Genomic DNA, 20867 nt, shown 5'->3' with positions numbered 1-20867 from the left:
TCACTCAAATTACAAGTTATGCACAAGAATGTAGTATCACAAGGGGATGTGAAATCCTCTCATTAGAAATGATTCACAATGCATCAGAAACCCGGCCCTGAGAAGGTTGGGCAGAAGGAGGTGAGCAGCCAGATAGCTGGGATGGACTCGTGCAGAAGCAGGGGTGCAGGCAGAGCTCCACCGTGCAGGTGAGACACGGTCCCGGCCGCTGCCTATGTGGCTTCTCAGGATTGCAGTGATGGCCGACCATGCCTCCCTGCCGCCTGCTCTCTCTCCCATAGCTCCGGAAACACCCTTGCCTGCATATAGCAGTGCTTGGCAAAGGGAGCTGGCATGGCTGGGGCCTGGCCTCAGCATCTCTCGTGCAGACTGTAGGGAAAGAAGGCCTCTAGTTCTGGCCTTAGAAGCCGGAGGGAGGCATCCTTTCTGGTTCTCTAGGGGACAAGGGAGGCAACCCTGTGTCATCATGTCATCATCATCCACCAAGCGTCTTCCAATTGCATCCGGTGAGCCCAACAGCCACTCGAGAGGCAGGCACGAGGGGCTCTGACCTGCCTTTCCCAAATGTGGACCTGGGAAGCAGGCAGAGAGAAAGGCTCACCGTCATTACCCGAGATGAAAGTATTGCCTGATTTCCAAGTGAAACCCCTGTGGCGCAAAGACTTCCAATCGTGTGCTGCAGGTTGCAGCCTGGTAAGTGAGTGTCGGTGCCGGGATGCAGGTACCTGGACTCTCAGTGCCATACCCTTCTTGATAATACCCCACTTCTGGTAGTGCCTGGCTACGAAGGGCTTGGCTCCGATGGGGCCTTTCTAGGCAAGGAGCAGGGATCCTTCAAGTCCCGGTATCCTTCTCATTTGCTGAATGGCTACGGCCACGCATTTCATTGTTCAGGGGACTCTCACCAATCTGTACAAAGTCAGGGTGAATTCACATGTCACATGTCGCTGCCCGTTTGCTGGGTGTCTAGGAGAGGTGGATGGGCCTAACCCTCACAGAGGCACTGGCAGATGTGTGGGGACAGGAAACATTTCCGCAGCCCAACAGGCAGGTGGTATGCAGTGCCAGGAGCATGGCCGCCCCGGTCCCTGCCAGGTACCCAGATGCGCATGTGGCAGGCGTGTAGCTCAGACTCCTCACTGCCCTCCAGCGGTGTGCACTCGGCTTCCAGCCCCCGGTCAGCAGCCAGGCATGGGGCCATCGTTCAAAGGTGAAGCATCCTGTCTGTAATTGATAATGGCTCACTGCAAATTTTACATTTTTATTAGCATATTTATGAACATTGAGGTTTAATAACCACTACTTCCTCCAACTGGACATTCAGAGGTTTTAATAGAAACCTGATAAATTCCCTTCCAAATCTCGGGTGTGGAAATGCTAACAGCAAATGCTGGTAGCAGAGCAAAGCCCTCACCTGGGGCTTCCCACAGAGTCTCCTCTGGAAGCCTCTGTGACTGTTCCTTGCCCCCGAGCAGGTTTGGCATCCTGAGTCCCAAACCTGTCATGCTGTTTGACGTTTCTGTATACCACATGCACTGCCTGAACTTATTATTTACACACATTTTAACTCAAATAAATTTATTTTTAAAAGGAAAGTGTGTCACTCCTATAAATGAAGACCCAGAATCACTTGCCATAAAGAAAATAACCATAAAAATAAACGCCGTGAAATCAAACAATGTCATTAAATCCTAGCTGAATTCTCTTGCTTCCTACCGGAGTCTAATGCCTTATCTCTCTTCTTTAAAAAGGGAGATTAGCAAGTGTTGGGGAGGTGTTATAGACCAATAGCACCCACCGGATACTTCCTCCTTGAAGCAATCAGAGGGAAAAAGACGGAACTGACAAGGGAGTAATTTATTACCGTGTGATTCAAGGTGAACCACCTCATATTTTCTTGTACCACCGGTGGAACTCCTCCCACACTCTGAAAGATTCTGGATTTCAGCGAACACTGACTTCGATTAACTTCCCAAAGGGGCCCTGAAAGCCCCAAAAGGGTTAATAACTGTTTCTGTAGGAAAGTGTCTTTTCTAAAGAGGAAGAGAGAGGACATTAGGAAGCCAAGGGGTTCAGGAAGCAACAGGAGAAGTCCCCTCCAGCCAGCAATGGAGTGTCCTGCTCTGATGGGAATTTGCTGCCCTGAGTCGTCCGATAGGACTACCCCCATCGGAAGTGTGATGAGTGCAATGGAGGAGCTGCACTTCACATTTTATTTAATTTTAATTAACTTAAACGTATATAGCCCCATGGACAACACAGTCATTAGCCCCATGGACAGCATAGCTCTAGATGCTTCTTTTGTGGTTCTGTGCTTATTTCTCTGACCTAAGCCAGCATCTGCTGATTCATAGTTTCCAGCCGTGGGAGGGAAGATGGGCCTCTTCTCAGCAGTGGTGTGCACAGCACAGAGCAGCCTGCAAAACACTCTTTTTGTCCAGTGCTCCTCTCCTAGCAACCCTGGGAAACATTGGTGTCACCATGCCTGTTTTACAGATGGGGAAACTGAGACTCAAAGGCCATGACATGGAGAAGCCAGGATTTAAAGAGGAGTGGCTTGGCTGGGTGCGGTGGCTCACACCTGTAATCTGAGCACTTTGGGAGGTTGAGGCGGGCGGATCACTTGAGGTCAGGAGTTCGAGACCAGCCTGGCCAATATGGTGAAACCCTATCTCTACTAAAAATACAAAAATTTGCCGGGCGTGGTGGCACACACCTGCAGTCCCAGCTACTCAGGAGGCTGAGGCAGGAGAGTCCCTTGAACCCGGGAGGTGGAGGCCGCAGTGAGCTGAGATAGTGCCACTGCACTCCAGCCTGGGCAACAGAGAGAGACTCTCTCAAAAATAAATAAATAAACAAACAAATAAAGAGAGGTGGCTCTCCTCAAAGATCTCTTACCCTAACAGTGAACGGACTCTAAACGGGGTTCTCATCTTCCAATCCTCATGTTCCACCCATGCCCCCTGAGCATTGATCAGTATGGAGCCCGTGAGCTGGGCAGAGGGGCAAGTTCCCTTCACAGTGCAGCACCTTCTGTCCTCTGCTTCATCTCTGCATGTACTGGAGGACTCCGTAGGACCAAGACCTCTCTTTCCCATAAGGAACAAACCCTGTGCAGTCGGAGGCCACAGGCGAGACTCACCCCAAGAAGGTCCTGTGACAGGAAGCAGGCCAGAGCTCAGCAGCACATTGGCACCTATTTTGTCTCTCCCTTTCCCAGCTTCTCCCACCTCCCCAGACATGAATGCTCTTGATCTGTCCTAGGATTTGTTGGGGGTGAGGGGGATATAGGGGAAGTGCTGATGAATAAATCCACAACCAAAGTGTTAGGTGGATTAATAACCCCCATCAGCCTTCAGACCCCTCCATCCCAACTTGCTTGAAGTTTATCTGCTTTTTATAAGAGTATCTAAAACAGGGCATTGCTTAGCCCAGAGTCTGTCTGACTTGCTACTGGTGAAACCCTTGGCCTGAGATGGAGAGAGAATTTTGGATGGCTGAAGGCCTTTTGGCTGCCACCTTACTGAGGTGACCACCTCCCTTCCTGGACTCAAGAGGCTGAGATGATGGCACAGGCAAGAGTTTCCTGGACAGTGCATGATCCTTCCAGCTGCAAGGGTGGGGCCCAGTGAGGGCCTGAACCTGTCACTATACAGATCCTGGCCTTGTCACTGCAGGAATCTTCCTTGCTGATGGAAAATTCTAATTTCTATAACCCCAAAATAACTGTTCTTTACTGAATGCTTGCCACGTGCCAGGCACAGTGCTAAGTGCTTTATGTGCATAATTCCATCAACAACAATTCTCAAAAGAGAGGACTTTTATTCTCATTTTAAAGGGAAGAACCAGAAACGTAGAGAGGTTTTGTAGCTTGCCGAAGTCCCGCTGTGGCTCAGGACAGAACAGAAGATGGACCTAGGCCTGTGAGGTCCTAGTGTCCTTTCGCATTGTGACTTATGCATCACACAGAGCTCGCACTCTGCCCACCCCTTTCCCTGCATTCATTCTGAATTCTGTGCCTGAAGGAGGAATGTGGCCTCTAGCTTGTCATAGATTGGTGGAACTGCATCTCCTTTAAGAAGGTGGAAGAGATTCTCTGCTGAGCAATGGGTCCCTGAGTCCATCCATTCATCCATGCAGCAGATACTTGCAGACCACCCTGGACACCAGTGCACAGGATCGGTGCTACACCAAAAAGAAAAGAAGTGCATGTGGAATGGACCCCCAACCCTCACATCTCCCTAGGAAGATGAAGGAAGACTGTGATTTTTCTCCTCTAGTCTGCCCCACACTCTTTGCTTTGGGTCACTCGAGTCTTCATCTTCAGTTTTGGTCCATTGAGAGGCAACTTGGAGGAAAGAGGCTCATTACCTGGGACCAGAGTAGGGAAGAGACATGAGAAGGTTGAGACACCAAGTGGAGGCTTAGCAGATGGGGCAACATGACAACATAATGAATGGGCCCCACAGTTCCAGGGATGGGAAGGAGATGTCGCTCAAACTCAAGGAAGGAATACATACTTGCATGCGTTTTCCCATCATCACACATTCCTCCGAGGGCACCAGGCTACTGGAGTATGTGTTGAAACTATTTGAGCAGATGTTTATTAAGCACCTGCTCAAGCCAGTGCTGGCAGGTGCCAGGGACACCAAGATAGGCAGTCCTTAAGAGGGTTGGAGTGTGGAGGATGAGACTCAGATGCACGTAATTCTGACGTGGGTACCATGATGGAAATGACCGTGAGCAGGACGGGAACATGGAGAGGGATGCCGTGGCCATCCCAGGGGGTGAAAGAAAGCTAGCGACAGCTTCCTGAAAGTGGAGATGCCCCAGCTGAGTCTTCAGGGAATAATATTCCTGCAACAGTCTTAGGAGCCGTCTTTCCTCTTTGTGCCACATTATTTAATGCTTTGCAAGTTTGGATGACCAAAGTACCATGCTTTATCTGCACTTTTCATTTACCTACCTTGATTTCTTAGTTCAGGGCCTGTTTCCAGGCCTTTCTTGACCCCTGTGCTAATCTGGAATATTTGTTCTTGCTGACTTGATGGTTCCCAATGCCAAGACTGTGTTCTTCTTCAAAATGAGTGTCATATCTTATACTGAGAGAGCCTCAATGCTGGTGTCTCCAGTCCATGCGGGGATTGACTTGCCCTGGCTTGGGTTTCTGCGCCTGCAGAGTATTTGTCCATTTTTTTGCAGAAGATATGGCTCCACCCATCTACGCCTGCTAGAGGCCATGTTCCTCCTTCAGGCAAGGAATTCTGAATCTCTACTCCCTCTCTCCCTTTCATCCTTCTGTCCTTTTACCACCCACCCTCTTAAATCATGCACCCTGGTGGGTTAGCCCATACCCTGTGGGTAACTGGCAGCACTGAGAGACCATAGGGACCCACAAGTCCTGAACCCAGGGCCCTGTACAAAGTGATGCCTTCCGGCATTGTGTCTGCAAGGGATGGCCGGCAACACCACTGTGTGCATCTTCACACCAAGCAAAGCTCAAGGCAGCCCGTGTTGCAGAGGCAGCTGGGTGTTGTAGGCAGGCCCCGGGGGCCAACAGCATGGTAGTCACTGGCTCACAGAAGATTGAACTCCTGGGCTGGCCTTGGGGAGGACGGCAGGCTGGTGGCCTGTCATGGCGAGTGGGCCCCACCAAAAAGTTAGGCAGCGTGGAATCTGGTCTCAGCTCTGCTGTGAACACCTCGTGGTGCCTCTGGTCAGTCCTTTCCTCTGTTTAGGGCCTCATTTTCTCCCACTTCAAGTGAAGCCCATCTGTAGGAGTCACTTCCTTATCTCTAGGATGATCTGAATCTGAGCAGACACAGCCAGGATTTCTGCAGGGATCTTAGACGGTGTGTCCCTGTTTTTCTCTCTTTTCAGACAAGAGCATCAATTGGGTGGAGGTTCTCAGCACGTGGTAGGTGGAGAACGTGCTGCCCCTAGTCCCCAAGGGCACCTGACCAACAGAGAATGGCTACTGAGTTAGTAATCTCTTCACACTACCCCTGTATACCTGTGGAGCCTAAAACACCTGGGAAGGAAGCAAACCCCAGAGCTCTAAAACCTCCATTTCCAAAAAGGATCAAGAGCCAGTCTTCTAGAAATGGAGCCCGTAGTGGTGGTCCATGCTGGAGACGGTGACAAACAATTGGACCTTTGTGTCCCCAAGCTGTGGGCTCCCTGGCGATGACACCGGAGCTGTCTCTATTTTGCCTGTCGGGGGAATGTTCCAGCGCATTTTCCCTTATTATGACTTGATTAAGGACACAATAAACCCTTGCCATGATTTTTATCTATTTGCAGTAATATCTCTCAGTTCTAATTTCAAAGATTAGCTTGTTTTCCAAACATTAAATGAAGGACAAACTTGATCCCATTGTTCATGCCTTGCCAGCACAGCCATAGCCACCACCCACCATTGACAAACGCAAGCTGCTGGCCACACCTGCACGTCACTGCCATGGGAAGCAGCCCCGAGACTGTCAGAGTGGGAGGCAGAGCATTAGGGATTTCAATTCTGCTTTATTTTCAACTTGAAATGGAGGAAAACAGACAAAAAACAAATAAGAAAGCTAAACAGTTGCGTGAGAGCTAGCAATTTGCTGGGCTCCCGATGACAGACACTGCATTATCATAATTGTCTCTTCTACATGATAGGACAGAAAAATAATAATGTCATTTTATTTATAGCTGGGGTGGCCCCTTTATGAGAGTCATACAAGTTTCTGCCAAGTGGAGTAGGTCAAATGACATCTTTTGATCAGGCCTGTCCAAAGAGATCAAAGATGAATGGCAGGTAATGGATACCCAATGACAAACCAAATCTAAAACAGAAATAAGGCTGCCAGAGCCTGCCAGTTACCCATTAAAGGCTCGCCTAAGGAAGGCAGGCTGCTTGACACATTGGCCGAACACCTAAATCAGCCAAGCGTCAGTGCTAAAATTGTGTATTATCATTGGAAATGGCTATTATTTCCTCGGTAACATTTCTGTTAAGGCTTTGTTTGTGTACGACTGACCCACAATCAGAAGTGGAGTTTGAGGAAAGCCAGCCCAAGAGGCTTGGGGGGCACCCTTGGCTTTGCCATTCGTTACGCGGTTTTAATTGTGGGGTCCTGATAGAACACCAGCCCCGTGCCGCGTGCTGCTCAGGTGGAGGAGGTGGGGCTGTTTCCAGGTGAGAGGGTGGTTCGGGCCTCATGTCATCACTCCTGCATTTCTCGACACTCTCAGCTTTGCTCCATCTTCCCGTCTCCCCAGCCATATGCAGTTGGCCCCATCGTAGGCCACACAAAGCCCAGAACCTTCCCAGAACACGGGGAGGGGGAGCACTAAGCAGATGGAAAAAAAAATGAAGGGGTACAATGGCACTCTTTCCTACCCAGGCTGAGAGAACAGGGCGGGCACTTGGCTTTTTACACAGCCAGTGCAGTCTGCACATATAGAAACGGGTAGAGGCAGCTTCCAAAATTGTGGGAATAGATGCATTTTTTTTTCCTCAAGCACTTGAGTTATGTAATTAAGTTGGGCTTTGTAGAGATGTTATTTACAAGGCTTTGGTGGGGAACAAAATTTACTATCTTTTTTTTTTTGGCTTCTAATTTGTGGGGGTGGAATGAGGTAGAATACAAAGAAATAGTCAAAGAAATATTTAGAAACGAGGACTCCAAGTCTGCATGAGAGAACTCTAAATCTTCATGTCCCAGGGGACGCACAGGTGGTGCTGTGGGTAATTTTTAATTCTGCGGCGTATGCTGGAATGTTAAAAAAAATTATTAAACATTGAAATGAGTATACTAGTTAACTAATTAGTATGTTTCTGTTTCTTTTAATAATCCTGATGCATTTTCTTTCTTTCCTACCTCCATTTTTATACACGTGTAACCCTAAAGAACATATTTAGAAGCATAATTAGTTATAATTAGAAGCAAACAAACCTAGCCCAGGGTATCTCCAGTGTATTATGTTATAAAAAATGGCAGGTAATGGTGGCAATGGCAGAGACCCAGGTTCTGTGCTGCCTGGTAGGAATTCTGGTTTTACAGACACACACACACACACATGCATACATACACACACACGCCCACGCATGAGTGCACATGCGCACCCACGCACATGCACGTGTGCCCTCTCAAGATAAAAGAGCCAATGATGGAAGCCGCCTTTGCTTGGCTCTTAAAAGTTTTACAGACCTCACGTTTTGTGATCACTTTGCATTAACTGTATCTTTAAGTAACGGAGACACTATGTCAAAGTCGTAGCATCACTTCTTGGTGATGAGAAGAAGATAGACATTTGACTGTTAGGCCTCTTGGCAGGAAATTTGGTAGTGAAGTCCCATCCAATTTGTCACACTCAGTAGTGGTCCTCGCTCCGAAGGAAGCTCGCAGCCCAGCCCGCCGCGTCACCTGTCTGGGAGAGGCCCCGCAACTCCATCTGAAGTGACAGGCTGCATATGCAGGGCCACCCCGGGAATGAGCCCACACGGTGGGTGTGCCGTCGTCTCGTGGGGAGGGCACACCTGTGCCTCACTCCCCGCCTGGCACTCAACTTTGACATTTGACCTTTCCAAAAAAGCGCCTACCCCCTTTTTGTGGTTCCCACCCCAAACTTCTATGTAAATGAAAGTTTAAACAAATCTGTGATCACGCTGGCTTTCAAGTGAAATTTTTTTTTAAATTTCTCTTGAATTATGTAAAGATGCATCACAAGATATTTACGATTTTTTTTAAAAACAGATATTCTTTTTATATACTGATAAAATTGGAAACTTGGAAGCATATTTGGCAAGTGTAAACAGATGGTTAAAGATATTTGCTGGGAAGTATCAGAAACAGTTATTCCTGACTTGCCTGCTTGGCTAAACATTGCTCTGAAAAGTCAACTCACAGGGCACCAGGCAGGAGATGCGGGTCCCATTTTGCTCTAAACAGAGTGGGCAGGGGCGCTGTTTTCCTCTCTTTATCACCATGCTCTAGGTAAAGCCTGCCTGTGGAACTTGTGCCCTCTTCTCTTTCTATCCACAAACTCCATAAGGGGTTCTTTAGCAACTAAGCAAGAAGGCGTCTCTGTTGTCTCCTTAATTAAGGATGCCTGCTGCAGGGATCTCACTCAGAGGGAGCCGGGCACCTTTTACCTTTCTCCATCTAAGGTATGAAATTAGTGCTTTTCCTTTGCTCTGGGGAACTGATCATTTTATTCAGAAGAGGTCCCTGCTAGGAGGTTTCCTATCCCTTCAAAGGCAATGGATGTAAAGTTGCATAAAGGAAATTACTGGGAAGAAAGAAAGAAGAAACTGACATGTGGCTTTTTTTTTTTTTCGTTTCCAGACAGCAGAATTCACCACACACATTTCAAATAACGAAATCAACAGTTCAGAGGTGATTTAACAGAAAGCACAGAATTTCATGAAATTGTCTAATAGTCAGATTTGTGGTGTGTGTGTGGAGGGGGTGGCAGGAGAGGGGGTGGCTGGAGATGGGGATGTGGAAAGAGGAAGCTGCCGTATTTTTTTACAAGCTTATAAAACACAAATGCTCGTGGCACTTGCTAATCTGAAATGCTTTTAGTAGAATTGTTCAGTAGCAATAATCTGTCAACAGATTACAATTTTGCTTAATTTTAATGTGGCTAACTTAAGATGGTTGTATAGTAAATTTATGCAACTGATCACAGTTATTAAATTACTGCATCTGCAAAGGAAGCAATCAAACCCCTTATTACAGTTGCTGTGAGTGAATGCTAAATGTCAAGGAGTTACCAGTGCGCTGCGGGGAATCGCGCTCCAGTTAAAGATGCATAAAATATCAGCACTTTTTTAATGCTTGTGCATTCAACAAAGACTCCCATCATAATTAACTGGTATGGAAATAAATAATTTTTACAAACTACCTTAGAAACAGTTGTGCTATAGTTTTTGTCAAAGTCTACTGCTCTGCAGCAATATTTAAGCCCTCAGACACATTTCCCTCTAACTCATATATGCTATAAAATATTTAAATCTCACAGAGAGGTTTGAAAATGATATTATAAATCCAACTCTCAGTGCTAAAAAGTAATTTATGATGATTAATTTAATTATACATTTTCAGGTTTTGATATTTTAAAAACTCAAGATTAATTTTTGTTGTTGTTGTTGTTATGGTCCCAGTTTGACAGTTTGGGGAAGGGAGATTCTTTTTCTAAACAGCTAACGATGCAGAGGGAGAGGCAGGGCCCCCAGAAAGGTGGAGAGGAAGAGTTATGGGCGTGGGGGCCACAGGCATACAGCGAGGCCTCAGTCCTGGCCCCGCTTGCCCCGTCCCCTTGAGCAAGTTTCTGAGAGTCCTCAACTGTGAAAGGCAAATTATAAGAGTGAGCACTTCGGACTGGGCACGGTGACTCACGCCTGTAATCCCAACACTTTGGGAGGCCGAGGCAGGCGGATCATGAGGTCAGAAGTTCGAGACCAGCTTGACCAACATGGTGAAACCCCATCTCTACTAAAAATACAAAAATTAGCTGGACATGGTGGTACGCGCCTGTAATCCCAGCTACTCAGGAGGCTGAGGCAAAACAATCATTTGAACCCGGGAGGCGGAGGATGCAGTGAGCCAAGATGGCACTACTGCACTCCAGCCTGGACGGCAGAGCAAGACTCCTTCTCAAAAAAAATGAAAATAAAAAAATAAAGAGTGAGCACTTCACGAAGTCCTTGTGGAGGGTGTGTGGGTTAGTGCTGGGAAGGCCCTGGAATAGCACTTGGCCCTAGTCGGGATCCATCTCACCGAATGGTAGCTAGCATTTATTTTGAATAAAATAAAATCTTTGCAAAAAATCCATCTTTCTGAGACCCATGGGCTTCTGCTGGCACCAGCTGATGGCTCATCCCATGACAGTGCAGCCAGCAGGTGCCATCTTTTTGCCAGTGCCCTTTGTCACTTGTGGGCTTTGAGGTTTTAGAAATCTGGCCTGTGGGGCCTTGACACCTTGCTGGGAAGAAATGCCAACAGAGGAGGGAGGAAGATGGAGCGGGGTGGGGGCATGAGAGCCTGCACCAGCACCTACCAGACTCCTGAGTGATTCTGTGCCTCATGCTTGAGTGATTCCATCCACTCAGCCACCCCACGGAGATGGTCAGGGTGCCAAATGGGCCCTGTGCAGGCCCCGTGTAGGTCAAGTGGCCCATGCCATCATGAGCTGAGCCCTCCACCTTGGTGACTGTGGGTGCCTGTGTGGACCAAGTGCGTCTCCGATGAGCCAGGTCTGTGCCATCTCAGAGGCTGCTGTCTCTGTCCTGTGTTGCAGCATGACCAATGTCGCAGTGCAGACCGGGGCGTGTTCCTTAGCATAGTGGAGAAAGGTCCCTTTACAACACTCAGGCCTGCAGGTCAGCAGCTCCACCATCTTCAGTCTCTTCCCAGAGAGATGGGGGGCGATTTGCCGGAGTGGAGGTGTGGACGTTAGGAATCTGATGTTGTCAACCCCACCCATTAGCCTGGGCCGCCTTTGCCCAATGTATTCATTCGTTTGGTGTGGCTTTGTTTGGAGTTGTTTGTTGAAACGTATTTGAAGGATGACTGTAGGGCAATCAGATTCATTCAGAGGTCCCTTTGTGCGTATGTGGATGGGCGTGTGTTTATGCATTTATGGATAAGCATGAGTATGTGTATATGTTTACACATGCATGTACATGTAATCTAGATTAAAACTGAAAATGAACTCAAGCCACGTTGTTTACCTGTGACATCTTATTTCCACCAAGCAAGCAATGGGCCATGCTGAATCCACCCCAAATTTTGGCCTTATTGAGCTAGACCTTTTGGCTTCCAGATGCTCCTGTTTTGAACTGTGGTCTCCTCAATATACATCTCACTTCCCATCTGGAAGTGCAATTTGAGGATGAATGTGACATCTTTGCATTATTTTTTAACCTACACACTCTGATAAGAAAAATGCATATATATGTGTATGTTTATATATAGACATATCTATTTTTGTATGTGTGTAGTTTTTAAGTATTTTAAGGTAAAAGTAAAAGCACACTTATAAAGGTCAGTTGAGGAAATGTCTGTATGTTTGGAATGGGAAGAGACAGATTTTAGAAAACAAAACATTCAGAATATAGAATTTCTTAAAAGGAATGCATTTTGCTTTAAATTTTCATGTAACTTAACACTGATTTCTAAAATGACCACAAGTACTGGATTCCTTGGGCTGGCCGCTTGTGAACAGGTGTGAGTACTTTCTGATTTTGCATGTATGGTGCATTTCTTGTTGAGTAGGTTGGAGATGATGTGGAGTCTTATGTCCCATTCACACACCGTGCTGTCTTTCTTCCTGGACGTGGGCAGAGTCTGTGGCTCTATGTTTCCAGGGCACGGATCACAAGGGCGGAGGGTCAGCTCCAGGCCTCTGAGCCCTTGGGAAGTGTTGGCAGCAGCTTATGCACTGAGGGTGCACTCCTGTGCACCCTAGACCTGGAGAGGCCCAGTGAGTGGCAGTCTCAGGTGGCTCAGCACCACGGCTCTCTCTTTTGCCACATTAAGTTGGTGCTGGGGCTTTACAAACTTTATGTAAGGGCCCCTTTACCTGTGTTTCTGAGTGTAAGGAATGTCTTCAGGTGCTGACTGGGCTGGGATCTTGGAGGGCCAGCTCACAAGCATTAGAACTAAGATGTCCATGGTGTGGAATGTAACAGGCGCCTAGGGACCTGAGTTCAAATCCCAGTTTTCCACTTCATCAGACGTGCATCTGGAACACAGTGTCTCCACCTGTGGACCTCATGGGGTGGGTGTGAGGAGAACCAAAGGCAGCATAGGTAAAACATACAGCAGAGTGCTCAAACATTTTAAAAATCAGAGCATGCAGGCTTCCATCACCACCATGGTAGGTATGATTGTCATGTCCGGCAAACATGTCCGGAAAAATCTGGATGTATTTTTCCAAGCACCTCAGACTCCTTCTGACCCGACCCTCTCTGACCTGCCATGGGAGGCCTGAGGGTGGACCTTGCAGAATCCCTTTGCCAGGGTGTCCCCTGCTCTGTGACAATGCCCAGCACAGGGCCAGTGCCTGCAGGCATGTCTCAGGCAGCCCGGCCACTGCAGGCCCTGGGCCCTTTATTTTGGTTACGTCCATGTTACCATAATTGTGGACAAGACGGCGTGAGCAGGGCGAGGTGTTTGAGTGCACAGCCCCAGCAGATGTTATCTAAGTTTTAATTTCAATAATTCCCTCTGTATGCCTGTCATTTGCTCTATTAAATAGCCTGGCATTAGATGTGTGGGGCTGGCTACACAACCAGGAAGAAAACCAATGCCGCTGTTCACTGGGCTTGGAAGGTGTTTGGGATGAGAGAGGGCCCTGTCATCTGCCCTGAGAGGGAGACGTGGTGGGGATGCCCCATCTCTGAGTCTGCACCACTGGCTTCTTTGCAGAGGGATGAACTGAAATTCCCCGCAATCCACTCCACCCACACAGGCCCCCACCCAGCCTTCCCCATCTCACCATCACTCCTATTGTAGCCGAGGGGGGAAAAAACGATTTTTAAAGATTTGCTAATGGTAATGAAAAATATTCTGATATAGCATTAAGGATTTTGCTCCTGAAATGTGTTTAATGTAAATATGCTGTCAGAGACCCTTCAAGTAATTGACACAAGCAGATGATTAGCAGTGTTCTCAACGGTGTTTTTGCATAATCTTACATTTTGACAGAACTCCTCAGGCGCACGGTATTGTCAGTGCTCCGCAATCAGTAGGACTTTCTTCCCTGACAACATTTACTTTGTCATTACCAATCTTGTAAGTGGTCATCTAGCTGGTTCTGGGTGGATGGAGGAGTGTCATTACTAATGCATTTGGGGCTATGACTTCCTACCGAGAATCTCTCCTGAAAAGTAAACTTCTTACCAACTTGGATCAAATCAGAGGAGCCACTTAGTAGCCCTGACCCCGGGCTTGTGGGGCCGCTGTAGGCTGCTGGGGCATCAGCTCCGTGTATGCTGTGGGACCTGGAGCAGGAGGTGGTGTGGCGAGTGCATCGTTAGAGAGGCCTGGACCTGGGCCAGCTCTCCTGGGGCCATCCCTCCCCAGGAATTCACCCTTTGGTTATAACCTAGCTACTTTCCAAGCTAGGTTGGTTTTTTCTTTTTGTCCACATTGAATTGAGTTCATCTATGGTGATATAAAAAAAATTTGTGTTCAATTATAATCATATCCAACTGCCCCAAATTAAACCGCCCTGATCTATAAGCATTCATAACTGCATACAGTTAAGTTACATTAATAGTCAATATAATAAACCTTCATCTTTATTGAAGCTGCTCTTGTTTCTACAGCAGTTCTTTAATCTATCTCAATAGATTTCTGGTGTACAGCACGTATAGATTTGGCCAGTGACAAGGGTTAGAGTAGTCTTGTAGAACATTTACTTGTAGCTCTGAAAAGCCCACATTTATCAGAGGATGAAGTCGATCACAATGTACCAGAATCAATAGAAGGCTTGTGGGATCCCTCTTAGGCTTGTAATGCATTCACCTTCTTTGGAGAGAATTCACACACACACACAGACACACACACTCTCTCGTGCGCTCACACATACACGCATACTTCTCTGTCTTAAAGCCATTTATCTCTGAATGTCAAATTGCAATAATTAACCATTATTGATCTTAAATTCAATTAACTTCATTAACACAGGTCATGATGAGGGTGCGTGTCAGGGAAAGGCATTTGACAAGTGTCTTTGCTCGTGTGACATTCTATGTTCACAGTGGTGACAATACACTGTTCCTACTGTCCTCTCCAGGAGGCCGCCAACAGAGAGGGCTGCCCTGAGCCTCAGAGACTCGGGTCCCGGACCCAGTCAGTGAGAGACCCCCGAAGTATTTTTTCTTTTTGGTCTTGAGAACTTTGCACAGTAGGAGTCTTACAGCTGTAAGGCAGCGTTTGAGCCCCCTTGCTGTGTGTGTACACGGGGACCTTTGGAGCACAGGCAGATTAATCCATGATGGTCAAGGGATGCTGACCCAGGGCCCAACTTCTCCCCTGCACCCCATAACCTTGTCACAGAGGGTGTTCATGGACTTTCAGGCTTTGCTTCATCCAGAAAGCGGCCCTTCTATTTGTATTTTCAGATTAAATAAAAACGACTTTCCCTCTTGATCAAGAAGAAAAACAGCCGGATCCCACAACTGCGACCAGCAGAGGGTTCTGGGCACCCTTGCTACATGTGTGACATTTCTTGCTTTATCTACTTTGCATATTTTGTGTCTCCCCACGCCCTCCAAGGGAGATGATGATATTGTCCCATTTTTCAAGTGAGGAGACTGAGGCTGAGAGATGAACAGACTCACCAAGCACACCTTGCCAAGGTGGCGTGGCCGGACTCCAGCCTACTGTCCTTTCTGGTCAGAGAGAGTCGCCATGCGCTTATGTGTCACACTTTTTTTTGAGATAGAGTCTCGCCCTGTCACCCAGGCTGGAGTGCAGTGGTGAAATCCCGGCTTACTGCAACCTCCGCCCTCGGGGCTCAAGCAACTCTCCTGCCTTAGCCTCCTGAGTAGCTGGGACTACAGGCGCCCGCCACCACGCCCGGCTAATTTTCGTACCTTTAGTAGAGACAGGGTTTTTCCATGTTGGCCAGGCTGGACTCGAATTGCTGACCTCAGGTGGTCCACCAACCTCGGCCTCCCAGAATGCTGGAATTACAGGCATGAGCCACTGTGCCCAGCTGTGTGTCACGCTTTTAAAGAATCAGGAGACCTTCTCTCGGTTTCTTCACTTTTAAGTAGTACATTTTAAATGTGTATTCTGGAGACAGGCAGTGAGATCCAGCAGTAAAAGCCCTGGCTGCTTTTTTTGCCCAATTCCAGTCCACATTCTGTGTCTCATCCCCTATTCTCTATCTCTCTAAGCGTCAGTCTCTTCATCCATGATATGGAGCCCATGGACGGCTCTCGCTCCTTCTTGGGCTGGTTTATAGCTGGGCAGCGATCATGTGCAGAAGGTACCCCCAGGAGTGCAAGGCCCCGCAAAGTGGGCCAGGACTGTTCCCAGACAGCACTGCCGCAGGTAGATGGGAGGCTTCTGTGCATCCATAATTGGTTCTGGGCTTTTAATTCTTTATGGAAATGCTGCTTGGTGCCGAAGTGTCTCAAGGAAATGGAACAAAACAAACAAGAACAAGCATGAAGTTGGCTCTTCTACGGGGTTGACTTTTAATTTAAAAGTTTGATTTAATTCAAAGAAATTGACTGAGTATCTGGCTTGTGCAAAGCCCTCCCTTTGCTCTGTATGGGGAGGGTTGGGACCCCCTTGCCTACCCAGCCCACTGAAGAAAAGGGACTGCTTAGCTGTAGGGTTTCTGCAGGGCTATGGGGATGCAGAGGTGAGAAGAATGGACTTTGGATGGCGGGGACAGCAAAGCCCTTGGTCATGTGAGATGTCAGCTGGGTTGTGGGAGGTGAAATGCTCTTGGTCATATGAGCAACCCTAGAGTGGCCTTCCCTGGGTGCAAGGGAAGCCAAGAGACACAGATCTCACAGGTCCGTGAGCACCTCCTGAGGAGTAACAGGTGACCTAGGAGGCTGCAGGAGCTCCATACAGCTCTGTCCCTGCTGCCGAGGTGGTGGCCCGCTGACCCTTTCTCAGGAAATGTCTGCTGATCCAGTAGCAGGTCTCTCTGCAGAGGGTGAGCATTTCACATCTGGGTTTTAGGAGCATAACCACTGGACCTGTGAGTACACATTAGGGCAGGGACGGCCAGGGAAGCAAGTGGCAGCTGAAATGGGTGGGGATTATACCTATCCTGGTTTATTTTGAGTGTCCTCTCCAAGCCTGTGTGTTTCTAGAGCACTAGCGTTAGAAGCAGAAAGTCCAGGCCAGGCGCATTGCCTCACGCCTGTAATCCCACTGCTTTGAGGGGCCGAGGAGTTGGAGACCAGGAGTTCAAGACCAGCCTGGGCAACATAGCTAGACCCTGTCTCTACAAAAAAAATTTAAAAATCAGCTAGGCGTGGTGGTGTGCACCTGTAGTCCCAGCTACTTGGGAGGCTGAGGCACGAGGATCAGTTCAAGGCTGCAGGTGAGCCATGATCACACCGCTGTACTCCTGCGTGGGCAATGGAACAAGACCTTGTCTCTTAAAAAAAAATAAAAAATTAGAAAATCGAGATTGTAAAACTTTCTGCGGATCTTAGGAATGGGCAAAAAAAGAGACAGGAAGGGAATAAGCCACCCTTACTCTTGGTGGTTGTCTTATTCAGTCTTCACAGCAGAAGGGTGGGGCCCAGAGAGGTCTCACTGCACATCTGTCTCCATTGTCCTGCCTGCCACGCAGACGCCTGCCCCGTGTAGTCCACCACAAGGACCTGGGAAGGCTGGCGACGTGATCCGCAGCGGGGATCCTCTGAGGGGATGTGGGGAGCTGAGAACTGTGCCCAGTGGAGGAGGCAGCTAGCCTCAAACAACAAGCCTGAACCTGAAAGGAAGGGACAGACCTGAAACCCGCTGATTCCCATAATGGGGTACAAGACCCCGCCTGTGGTTAGGGGTGTTATGCCCCCCAGATGCTTTGGGTATTGCCCAACACCCCTCCAGGCTCCCACCTCCCGCTCCCACTGAGGTCAAAATTAGGACTGCAGCACACAGTTTGCCGATGTGTCTGTTTTCCCATAGTTGGTTGTCACTGTGGGTGACACTTTCACCTAGAATGCTGCCACGGAAGAGAGCAAAGGTGAGAGGCTGGAGAGCTGTCCCAGGCCCTTTGGCATTCTGTGGAGCTGGCACCTGAGGTCACCTGACCCCCAGTGCAAGAACCCACTCTCCACTGACTCCCAGGCATGCAGCCCCAAATGCCCACTCTCTGGGACCAGGCACTGTGTCTTCTAGGCTGACAGTGCCCAGTATAGAGCCTGACACACAGGAGGTGCATGCTACAAATAAAAATTCCTTTATAACTTTTGAAATGTCACAGTACTAACTGGGCTAGGTGGCCCACGCCTGTAATCCCAGCACTTTGGGAGGCTGAGGCGGGCAGGTCACCTGAGGTCAGGAGTTCAAGACCAGCCTGGCTAACATGGTGAAACCCTGTCTCTACTAAAAATACAAAAAATTAGCCAGGCATCATGGCGGGCACCTTTAATCCCAGCTACTCGGGAGGCTGAGGCAGGAGAATCGCTTGAACCCGGGAGGCAGAGGTTGCAGTGAGCCGATATCATGCCATTGGACTCCAGCCTGGGCAACAAGAGCAAAACTTCGTCTCAAAAAAAAAAAAAAAAAGAATCACAGCACTTCCAGCACTTTATGAAGGTGTGCTTGTGAACATTCCAGACGGTGCAGAAGAGCGCCTGTTTCCTCCCCTTCCTCTCGCCATGCCACTCCCCACAACAGCATCTGCCTCCTCCACCTGCAGGACAGCTGCTAATATCCAGGCCAGGATTCTTTCATTGGGTGCCCACATACAATCACACACACACAAACTTGCTCAGAAAACAGAGACCCATGTTTGTGTTTCTGAGACTTATTTTCTTTTCCTATCTTCTACTATGTCTTAGAGATCTTCTCATATGAGAAATTAGAGAATTATCATTATTTTTAAACTTTGTGTGCAGTTGGGTACACATGGCCATAAAGATGGGAACAGTGGACACTGGGGGATACTAGATGGGAGTGGGGGAAGGTGAGGGGCAAGGGCTGAAAGACCACCTGTTGGATATCATGCTCACTACTGGGGTGATGGGATCCATCATAGCCCAAACCTCAGCATCACACAATATGGCCATGTAATAAACCTCCACCTGTACCCCCTGAACCCCAAAGTTGAAATTATTATTAAAAAACCTTTTTATGCAGAATAACATACAAAAAGGTCAGCATATGAATATAAGTGTAGGTGGAATTTTCCCCAGGTGAACACACCTATGCCTCCAGGGCCCAGGCCCAGAGGCAGAACATTTCATGTTCCAGGAGTTCCACGGCCCTTCCCCAGCCACCACCTCCAAAGGGTAACTGCTGTCCTGACTTTTAACACCACAGGTGAGCTTTGCCTGATTTTGAAATTTACATAAATGAATTCATACAATATTTTGTTGGTGTGATCCTCCCATGTTGTTTTGAAATAATGTTGATTTTGTCTGTGGCATGGCATTCTAGCATGTGGACAGGACACTGTGTATTTATTCACTCTACTGGTGGTGGACATTTGGATCCTTTCCAGTTGCTTTGCTGTTGTGAATAGCATATCAAAGGATATCAGCATACAGGTCTTTTGATGAAAAATGTATGCACATCTAATGGGTCTAGATCTAGGAATAGAATTGCCAGGTCACACAGAGTATGTGTATGTGTAGCTTTCGTGGATACTGACAAACAGATTTTCAAAATGGTTGTAACAGTTGGCACTTGAAAGTTCCAGTGTTCCGTATCTTCTCTGACACTGGTATCTCTGTCTTATCGTCCTTGTGAGTTGCTGCATAGTATTTCATGATGTGGGTATACTTTAGTTTGTTTATTCACTTCTTTGGTATTCTAAGAAATACTGATGAGAACACCGTAATCATAGAGGGTTTTTTTTGTTGTTGTTGAGGGGCTATGTATGATGTATGAATGTTTTTGTAGTAAAGATTGCTATCTGGATCAGAGTGTAGATATTTTCAATTTTGATATATAGTACTAAATTATCCTCCACAAGAAGGCAAGCAAGTCATGAACCAGTTAGTGAGAGTGCTGTTCTCATTATTGTATTGTTTCTTTTCTCTCTCTCTCTCTTTTCTGTCTCTCTTCCTTGTGATGGATGGTAAGGTGTTACGGGTTCCTGATCTAGTATAAGTAACACCCAACTCAGACTATGTAAGTGTCAATATAAAAATGTGAAATGGGATACTTAAGAGGAAACATATATTGTGATGCCAACCAGTCAATAGATATTATTTATTTATTGGTTGGAGAAAAGCTGTTTTAATATATAGAAATGAGGTTCAAATCTGTAGGCATGTATATGTCAGTCAAAATTATTTAAAAATTGAAACATTTGACCATTACCTTTGTTCCTTCAAACAGGCTAGAATCATTTTTTCACTATCCATCCAAACAGTGTTCACATGCACACTAGTGAGGCCTGGGTGCATGTTAACTGAGAGCTGGGTCAATACTGAGTGAGTGCTTGTTGAGTGCTTGTTGAGTGCTGAGTGAGTGCTGAGTACTGGCTAAGTGCTGACTGAGTGCCGCTGGCTGAGTGCTGGGTCAGGGCTGGCTGAGTCCTGGCTGAGTGCTAGGTGAGTGTGGGGTCAGTGCTGGCTGAGTGCTAGCTGAGTGTTGGCTAAGTGCTGGCTGAGTCCTGGATGAGAACTTGCTGAATGTTGGCTGAATACTGTGTCAATGATCTGAATGCTGGATCAGTCCTGGCTCAATGCAGGCAGTGCTGCAGACCTTAAGAAGGTCACTTAGTCATGGTGGCTACCATGCCGGTGCCCAGTGCAGAAAGGGTAGGGCTAAACTTTTCTGAGGTCACTGGGAACATTTTCTCTCCAAGTTTTCCTTGTGGTCATAAGATGAGGAACTTTGCCAGAACTGAGATACACTGGTGGCCCTGGTTCTTAATGGAGTGTCTCTGTTCTGTGACGTGGGAATGAGGAATGAAGAGATGCATGGGAAGTCAGAGCACCTGGGACTTCTCAGCCCAGCATTCAAGAGCCGTTGAGGAAGGTGGTGGAAACTTCTACCTGAAGTGACCCTTGGTCTTTGTCGGTTCTTAGCTTAAGCAGCACCATCCAAACTAAAAGAATTGGACCAGAAGTTACTGAGTACAGTTGGCATGCCAGGCCATGCAAAGGGCACAGAGGTAAGAAATGCTCCTGTAGTGTATATGGAAAGAGAATTTATGCA

At 47.6% G+C, this 20867-nt stretch overlaps 1 protein-coding gene across 2 annotated transcripts in view; it reads left to right on the top strand.

Annotated features, from left to right (window-relative positions):
- The window catches only part of TSHZ3 (teashirt zinc finger homeobox 3), a 75797-nt gene that overhangs the window by 36278 nt on the left and 18652 nt on the right, over window positions 1-20867 (top strand). The window lies entirely within an intron of this gene.

The sequence above is a fragment of the Pongo pygmaeus genome, chromosome 20 (genome assembly GCF_028885625.2).
Source record: "Pongo pygmaeus isolate AG05252 chromosome 20, NHGRI_mPonPyg2-v2.0_pri, whole genome shotgun sequence".
NCBI classification, from domain to species: domain Eukaryota; kingdom Metazoa; phylum Chordata; class Mammalia; order Primates; family Hominidae; genus Pongo; species Pongo pygmaeus.
This window is presented reverse-complemented; position numbering and strand designations above follow the sequence as displayed.